Raw genomic sequence first — 9,805 nt, forward strand, 5'->3', positions numbered from 1 at the left:
TCCATGTGGCAGAAAGGCACGATGGTCTAAACGCTAGCTGTTTGTTCTCAGGGCCCATTGTTTAGTACTCCACCCACCCGCTGGGTCACAGAGCCTACACGGCAGTGCATAAAAGATCATAGATATGATGTAAAAAACACCCAAGTTTAATGCCCGATTCGATGGTTACAGTATAAAACAAAAAGAAGCAGTCGCAAATACGATTTATCAGCTTTACAAATGTGTAAGAGGTAGGAAATGACAATTGAAAATTTAGCGCGTCCCTGGGCGTTTAAGCTAAGTTAAAGAGTCACCTCCGGTCAATAAACTTTGACCTTAAAGCAAGGTAATGTTCTTAGAAATATATATCAATCATCGGTTAAAGCCTTGATTAATACAATGTAGGTCCTTAAATTAGGTCTAAGCCGAATACGTTTGATGTCTTTGCATTTTTAACTCATTTTGACAATTTTCTGGTACGTTTTCTCCCACAGTTCCAGATAGCCGATTATGGATGGCATGCAAATGAGCCAACATGGCGGCTATATGTTGTTCTTTCGATCGGTGTCATTTTTGTCAAAAGCTACCATGCATTTTTGAAGATATTGGACAAGATATGAGGTTTACCCTTATGTTGTAGTTTCCACGCGGTACTACAACATGATGTTGAGTTATAATGAGTTCTGTCGGCCTGGATCACAGAGCCTTATTAGCGCCCCATTGTCTGCGAGCACGCTTTCATGCAAATTGCGCCTTTGTTACCTGCGCTTTGAGCGCGATTTTCAACTTGTGAATTCTGCGATCGCTCAGCGTGTGTACCCTGTATTCTGGTCCCGAAAGTTCAAGCCTAAGTTCTGGGCGACCCTATTTTCCTCGTATCTTCCAGTGTTTTCATTTCCTTGGGTAACGATTCCGGATGTTGAATTATATCATATACTTGCTGAGCTTGTGTTTCTATCCTACATTCCTAGGCATTTCTTTATTTCGCATTCGTTGTTCTCTTACAAGGCCTGCAGGTATCATTGTGAGACTGTTAACCCGAACACAGTTTATTAATACAGTCAAACATAGTATTGATTAACGACCGGGTCTACAAGACACCCCTTGGCTCAAGATGACCGTTTCTTTTTCGATCCTAATTTTCTCCCGCTAACACAAGAATGTTAGCGTCTTGTCCGAGTCGTCACAGTTTGCCTATTGCGACCGTGAAAAACTTGATTTGCGACCGTTCTAAACGACCCAAATGTTGCCGATGACGAGGGTATGACGATGTTTCTTTCTATTGATAACTGGCGGGAAATCATGAAAAAAATGTTTGGTTTGGATTTTTGGGCGGCCGGGCATCCAAAATGTCGGCGGCGTCATATCGCGTTATTGGGACAGTCTACTGTAATGTAGGTGGGAATCTTGAGGGCTGTGTGTTTGAACTCTACATTTAACAACATATCATGTCAAGTTATTCATTACAGAAAAATATCTTAATGAAAGGAACAGATATCAAATAATGTTTCGCGTGGTAACATATATGTTCTGAAAATAAAGGTGTCTGTGTTTCTTGTTTACCCATGCTGGGACAAAATGACGTATCCCTTGTCAACAAGTTCAGGCGTCGGCAATTTGTTACAAAGAACCTTTTCGGAAAAGTACAAACGCCAGCTCCTGATTATCTTTACTTGAATGAAAGCTAGGTCGACAAATTGAGCACCGATGGAAAAATCCTTCCAAGCTGTGTCTGAACATATTAGCGTTTTGATTTTACTTCACGGGTGTCTTGATTCCAAGCCAAGCTCAGGAAGAACAAAAGAAATGGCTGGCGACCATTTTTGAACGGGAATATTTTCAAACAGCAGTCAATTATTTCAGTTCAAACACGATGGCGAGCATATTTTTCCAGTACACCAGTAATTCTTGGAAGGTACTGGACAAGGCTAAAACAATTTAATAAGTAACCTACATGTACAGACAAATTATAAGCTTGGGTTCCATCAAGACCATTACATTTTGTATCACACTAAAATCAAAATTTTGTTTCTGATTTTTAGTTAAACGTTATGTTTCCTGATCTGTGCTCTTCTTGTGATGGAGCCCAGAATTTTTTTCCATGTGTACTTGACTTGAGACTGTCACTATGGAAGCAAGTAAGTACTACTCTTGTTATTTCTGATGAAAAATTTTCAACGAAAACAAGTAAACATCGTGGGGTTTTGAATGGTCTCTCTTGCCTTGAATTCAATGTGTTCAGTCCCTGTACAAGATATTCGACAAGTCTTTAGAATTATTTTGCTTTGCTGACCGTTGTCTGTGAATAGTTTCTGGCCGAAAAGTGGCTTGGTACAGTTTTTACAAATATTCAAACTCCCGCTTGGGATATTTCATTCTTAGGATGGGCAACCAGTTTGTTGGAGAGAAACACACACGCCTCAGTTTTGGTTCGTTATGAAGTCAAATGTTTTCAAATTATTATACATTCATAAAAAAAAATCCTGTAACAGCAAATACGTGGGCATATTTTACAATTTTATAAAGAAAACAATCATGCTTACAGCTAAACTTCGACCCATATTACAGTAGTCTGTTCCCGCTGGCGCCATCTTTAATCATTATTTTGCGGCTTGGCCTTCAAAACTACAAACCCTTCGATTTTGTCAGCCACGCGCCAGCTTAGGATTACTTGTACATGGGAATTTTGACCACTAGATGAACGAAAGTATGCTGGAAATAATCATGCCCACACTTGGTATTGTTAAAATGTGTTATGTAAGAACAATTGAGACTGACTGAAGGTACGCATATGAATAGGACGGTTCGCGGAAAAAAGCAACAGGGGGGATATAGAAAGGTAAACATTGCTGCGGTCCGCCTGTAAAGACGTCAACCAATCACGGACAGTTGCCAGTGGTGATAAGCGTGATTGGCATTTTCAAATCATCAATATTCATGTCCTACAAGTGGGAATTTTTGGACCGGTTTTTGACCATCGTGAGGTGCCATCCCCCAAGACATCAAGGACGCATCCATCATTCACCTCTACAAAAGGAAAGGTAACCGCCAGTCATGTGACAGTCACAGAGGCATCTCACTCCTGTCTATAGCTGGAAAGATCCTAGCAAGAGTTCTTCTCAACCGACTTATCAGGCACCTTGAACAAGGACATCTCCCTGAGAGCCAGTGTGGCTTTCGAGCCGGTAGAGGTACAGCCGACATGGTCTTCGCGGCAAGACAGCTACAAGAAAAATGTCAAGAACAACACAGGGACCTCTATATCACCTTTATCGATCTTACTAAAGCATTCGATACGGTGAGTAGAGACGGCCTATGGAGAATCATGGCCAAGTTCGGATGCCCAGAACACTTCATCTCCATGATACGTCAGTTCCACGAGGGTATGACAGCCCATATCCAGGACGATGGTGAAACATCCGCAGCCTTCCCAGTGACTAACGGAGTTAAACAAGGATGTGTCCTGGCGCCAACACTCTTCAGCATAGTCTTCACAGCCATGCTCACCGACGCCTTCCAGGACAGTGAGGAAGGAATAGGCATCAAGTACAGGTCTGATGGGAAGCCCCTAAACCAGCGTCGACTACTTGCCTTAACAAAGGTGAAGCAGACAGTCATCAGAGACTTCCTCTTTGCAGATGACTGCGCCCTCAACGCTGCAAGTGAGCAGGAAATGCAGTCCTCACCTGACAGGTTCTCAGGGGCCTGCGACAACTTCGGCCTCACAATCAGCACTGAGAAGACTGAAGTCATGTTCCAACCACGTCCTGGCAAGACCTACAAGCAGCCCAGCATCACAGTTCATGGCCAAGTCCTTAAACCAGTAGACAAGTTTACTTATCTGGGCAGCACCATGTCACGACACTCGAACATAGATGAAGAAGTGAACTGCCGGATTGCCAAGGCCAGCAGTGCCTTCGGGAGACTACGACGAACTGTTTGGGAGAGAAGGGGCATCAGTCTCAGCACTAAGCTCAAGGTGTACCAGGCAGTCGTCGTCACAACACTCCTTTACGCCTGTGAGACTTGGACGGTGTACAGCAGGCACGCCCGACAGCTGAACCACTTCCATACAACATGTTTACGCAGATTGATGAGAATTCGCTGGCAGGATCACATCCCTGACACAGAGGTACTTACCCGTGCGAACATGCTCAGCGTACACACCCTATTGGAGAAGGCCCGAGCCAGATGGGCAGGGCACGTCCGACGTATGGATGACCAACGTATCCCCAAAGTCCTACTGTATGGGGAGCTTGCTGTAGGGAAACGACCTCTAGGTCGCCCCAAACTCAGATACAAGGACAACCTCAAAGCTACACTGAAGAGCCTTAGCATCCCAGTGGATAGCTGGGAAGTCATCGCAGCTGACCGGCCCCAGTGGCGCGGGGCTGTGCACCTGGGTGCACAGCTCGCCGAGACCCGCCGAAGCACCCTGGCTGCCAGCAAGCGGGAGGCACGGAAGGTGAGGGACGAAAATCCTGCACAACCCAGCCTACAGTGCAGCACCTGCGGCCGGTGGTTCCGTGCTAGAATTGGCCTGATCAGCCGCGCCCGCACCCACAAAGACGACTGAAGTCGAGGTTCTCATCGACTACGATGGACGAACATCATCAGTTTGCCCAGCCTCTAATGAATGCATAAGTAGGTATGTCACTTAACAGCGTCTTCTATATATGCCTACCAAAAGATGCCAGAGATGCATAAAAACAGCCCTGGTGGGTACATGAAACGATGTGTTGCACAGAAAGACTGATGTACACTTCATGGAGCTTCCGATGCGTGTTCCCAACAGGCCGGGAAGCCTTCCGCTTTGGTTAAATAGAATACGGTAAGTACAATACAATACAATACAATACAATACAATACAATACAATGCAATGCATCGTGATGCAATGGGGGTATTTGCAACAACTCAGGTCAATTACGGCTTGTGACACTCGAACGAAACGCTGGAACACAGTTCGGACCGTTCCATTACGGAGCGGTTTGGGGGGGTACATCGAATATTATGTATTTCAGCAAAAAAAAGAACTTCACGTCATCTTTGGCACTTGAAAAACTATTAAATACGTTTTTATACGTCTTCTATTGGCTTTGTTATACCAACTGTTACGTCATAACCACGAATGTGGTTCAGTCGCAGCGAGGGCAAAGGTTACAGCTAGCTGTACGTGCAGCATGGTGGCTTACCACTGTGTTGTTTTCCGGCCATGTGGCCGGGGGATCGAGCCGATCATTTTTATTTGGTCATTGAAGTCAAACATTTGTAATGAAGTCCAACATTTTTCAAGTCACTGGTCACAGATCGCAAAGAGACAGGGTTTTTTTTCTAAACGAAGTAAGTTGCTCATACGTTTCCGATTTGATAAATTGTGTGTGGGCTTGTCTGGGTTGCGGCCGACTCACGCGTGCAAATTGCAACTTTAATATCCCAACATATGTTATAGAAAGTGCACAAGATTCCTTAAGTACTTTCTCCCATCGACATTTTAACATTTATTGCACTGTATTTCGGGACATCGGTAAAGATGTAATTATTATCAGTGCAGTACATAGGAGAAGTGAACTGTGGGATATGGCTCCAGGGGAGCAGTGTAATGTGGGTAATATTGTGCTGAATGCAATCTTGAAGGTAAATATTTGTTCCCGTGCACGACTCGGATACGGGCCCGGGTGATTCTTGAACGGCATCTTAACGGAATGCATGCAGACAAGGAACCCACAATCAGGACAGTGTAAACAATGTTTTCCAACAGTCTCAATAGGGCGGCTTTGAAATGGTGAGTAGCAATTATAACGCTTATTTATCGGTTCTGCACGTAACAACTCTGGCTTGCAATTTAGTTTGAAACATAGCATTGGCTGAGAGTTATGTGTACAGTACACTGTACAGTTATGTGGACAGTTATGTGTATAGTACAGTACAGAAATAGAGATCATAGACGTTAAACAAGGACAACAACAACAACAGTACTACAGAGCCTACAGGCTGGGGCTCTGTAGCACTGTTGTTGTTGTCCTTGTTTGACGTCTATTTCTGCACTGTACTGTCCACATAACTGTCCACATAACTGTACTGTACACATAACTCTCAGCCAATGTGCCTTATCAATGAAAAAGTATTTATCTACGAAATGGGAATGGATAAAGCAAAAAGGCATATGCCTTGCAATGTCCTAATGTGGAACATGTGATGTTCCTAGATATTGATACTACATGCATGTATTGTCTTTGACAAGAAATGTACACTTGCAATTCTCCCTGGACAGATTTTGACAAACTCCAAAATAAGTTAGATGCATCTTTTTCCATGTTTGAATGCTTATTACAGTTTTTTTATATAGTCTATAGCCTATAGTTTTATAGACTGACTCACACAGACTGACTATATAGTCTACAGCCTAGAACTGAAGTGTATATGCCCTTGGGAAAAAAAATATGTCAAAAACATGTTTAATTTTAATGACATGAACTCTAATGACATGTACATGTATGTATGGGTGTCTTATAGGCAAGAAGAAACCTTCTACACCGAGTCTTCCTAAGGTATCCTAAGGTATGTACAGTCAAAACCTCCATTTCTAAATAGTTAAGACCCTCTCACAGGTTAACAACAGTCTAACTTAACCAGCAACTACTTTATGTACCACACCATTCTGCTTGTCAAAGGCAAGCTACATGTTGTTAGGTTTAATTTCACTGCACATATAAAGTTAGTAGTATTACAAGCTAGCTGACAGGAGATGGGATGGATGTTGAGCAAATGTTTATTGAACATTTCTGTAACTTGTTGCTGTTGTATATATGTATGTACTGTATATTACAACCATGCAGCAGTATACATTTGGCATATTTGTTTATTTCTCATATGTATAATACCATACATTATCTCCTGTCATTTATCATGGAGGGTTTAGCTTTATATTCATTAAGGGATGAAGTTGTATTCATTGTGAATTCCTATTAGGAATTGAAGTACCTGCTGTGATGGGGTATTTTGTAATGATATGCTATGGCCCAATAGTTCCATAAATAGTAGACAGTCTGAACAGAAAGCCAGTTAGAGTGTAGCTGTGCAAGCTGTGGGATAGGGACTGATTGTATCTTAGCTTAGGAAGTAAATAAAAATGACATACTCCATTCCCTTTTTGTCTTAGGTGTTCATTACATGGAGGGAGACTGTAGGTTATATTGTAGCACTTACACATTTCAGTTAATGACATAAAATATTGTGTGTGTCTATGCATATATGTGTGTATGTGCATGTATACTACATATTAAGGTTAGAGATAGGTTTGTATACTGGGTAAACTGCAGCACAAGCTACATTTCTGGACTGATTTATTCCACTCTCACTGGGTTGGTCCCCCATTCTTCTCAATAAAGGGTTTAAGGTTTGTCTCTCCTCAAACATGCATGGGAATTCCTTTTATCAGCCTACCCAAAGAACATCTCTAGCCAAAGTTAGGTTTCCATTTTTCACCTGAGTCCAGTGAGGAAATATTTGTAAAGTTCCTTTAACAAGGGTGTATTCTGGGGTTCTGTCAGGGATTCCAAGACAACACTTCTAGCTTCAACAACCCTAAACACAAGTCCACCCTGCCACCAAGTTTAAGTATATCTTATACATTGTAGCTGGATGACTCATTGAATAGCAAATCTTCATTCTGGGAACATTTATGTGACATTTGACAATTCTGTCAGTCACCATAATCTATCCTTAAATCAGAGTATCTGCATGCTTGAAGGAAATGAAATAAGCACATGTTCAAGATACTTCATTTATTCTACAAATTCACAATCACAATTACTTTACAGTAAATATGATGTGGTACAATACAGGCTTATGTATTTGGTTAAAGTTAAACGACAAATGTGTATCTATCTTCTTTCCACCCTGTTTATGCAGTAATTGCTATTGTGCAATCTCAAGTATTGAATCCTATGAATTGATATTTGCCATATGACCTCAGGTCTTCAAAATATTTTCTGTTGATGTAGGACTTTTCTCAAGGATGTCAACACAGCACTGAGGACTCTGCTTATCTAAGTACTTCTGCAGAAAGGACAGTAAAGCTCTTCAGACTGTAGCCAAGGACCTGTGATAATTCAGAATGTCACCACTCCCAATGGCAATACAAGCATACTTTGATGGACAGCTTTAATCATGTTATTTCTGATGCCATGTGACCTTAAATGTTCTGATTCACAAACATTTATTTAATGACATGAAATACATTTATGTTATACAGTTATGCCTTTATTTTGCTGAGGTCAGAATAAATGGCATGTACTATATTTGGAGCTGAAATTGCTTGTTGGAAAGCAAAATATAGACAAGTCATAGATGGTTTACGTTTTTGCCATCAATTTTAAAGTTCACCTTTAAAGCTGAATTTCAAAGCATTATCCTGAAAGATTACATTCATTATAAATAGTCAGATTAGATTATGTACTTTTATTTACCTAATGTTAGTGTTTAATTAAAGAAGTGAAGAAATATATCCATGTCAATTTACTTGTGTACAGTTTGATATTCTTAGATCTTCCAATCTTCATTTATAATATTCTACTCTGTGAAATAGCATGGCAACAACCTATACTTAGCCTGTTTAATGTGTTTTTTTGTTCCTTGAATCAGTCTGCACTAACAATTAGGGGCTCGCTCATTCAATCATGTTGAATACATGTACATGAGGTGTAAATTGTGTGCATGGAACATGTTGAATAATGATACATTTCTGTTAGAAATTGTGGAGGTTTGTTTTGCACTTGATGATCCAATATTACATCGTTAATCACAACATTGTGAATGAGTACATGCAGAATAACTGCTTTGGAAAATAAACTTTTACTGTTGTAACCAAATATCAACAGTGTAAATCACTGCAAACAGGAGCATTGTAACCAGTATTAAACTGGGTAACACATGACAGCTGAATCATCCCACTAGTGCACTGCAACCTGCAGCCTACCCTTTCGTAGAAACAGATACTGCAGGGATCGGTTTTGAATTACCTTACTACCACATGGCAATGACTTCACATGGTCCAACATTTCATCTCGATCAAACAAAAGGTGCATCCAGCATGGTGCATGTTGTTTAGGCTCCCTCAGCCCTACTTTATCTTGCACTTCTCTAATGCACCGTAGTACACCTCTGAACAAACTGTCCCTTTTCACGCGATTCGAAATACTGCCCCATGTGCCGCTCTTGTCGTTTCTTGTAACCTTCCGTAGACAGGAAGTTTGTCACGTCTGTTTTCGCCCATAATGCGCCTCTGTGCCTTATGCACATTTGCTCAGAGCATACCTTTCCCCCTTTGCTTTTCAGCTCTCGTTTCTTTCACTTGCGATGTACGTTAGCATCCCAAACTTTGGCAACATAGGCTCTGAATGAGACGCTGAATGTCTTCTGAAACTCTGTATTTACAGTTTTGTACGACTATCAAGTAATATATATATATATATATGTGTCAAGCATAAGCTATCCGAAAACGTTGTTTCTGTTAATTCTCTGACTGTAGGAACACAGGAAGAGGCTTTAAAAGAAATGAAAAGCGACGATTTACAAAAGTTCTGCCGGCGTCCGCCATTTTGTAACCAATGGTAACGTTCTCTGATTGGTCATTGCTGAGTGGGCCGTACCCCCATTACGTCACGTTTAATACGGCGCTTTAGACGGATCGCAGTCTCCTTTACGGGCTCAAGCCCAGCTCAAATTAACAAAACTGTTAAAACAAGGACTAAGTTAATACTTGACACATCTTTCTCTTTCAAACTATCCGAGGCTTTCTTTCGTAATCATCAAGATAATGTTAAC

At 41.4% G+C, this 9,805-nt stretch overlaps 1 long non-coding RNA gene across 1 annotated transcript; it reads left to right on the plus strand.

Annotated features, from left to right (window-relative positions):
* The first annotated feature begins 5,312 nt into the window (after positions 1–5,312).
* LOC136421664 (uncharacterized) lies at positions 5,313–8,738 on the plus strand. The gene is made up of 2 exons (XR_010753486.1): positions 5,313–6,538; positions 7,984–8,738. It is a non-coding gene; the product is annotated as an uncharacterized lncRNA (long non-coding RNA).
* Positions 8,739–9,805: the final 1,067 nt, after the last annotated feature.

This window comes from Branchiostoma lanceolatum, chromosome 1 (genome assembly GCF_035083965.1).
Source record: "Branchiostoma lanceolatum isolate klBraLanc5 chromosome 1, klBraLanc5.hap2, whole genome shotgun sequence".
Lineage (NCBI taxonomy): Eukaryota > Metazoa > Chordata > Leptocardii > Amphioxiformes > Branchiostomatidae > Branchiostoma > Branchiostoma lanceolatum.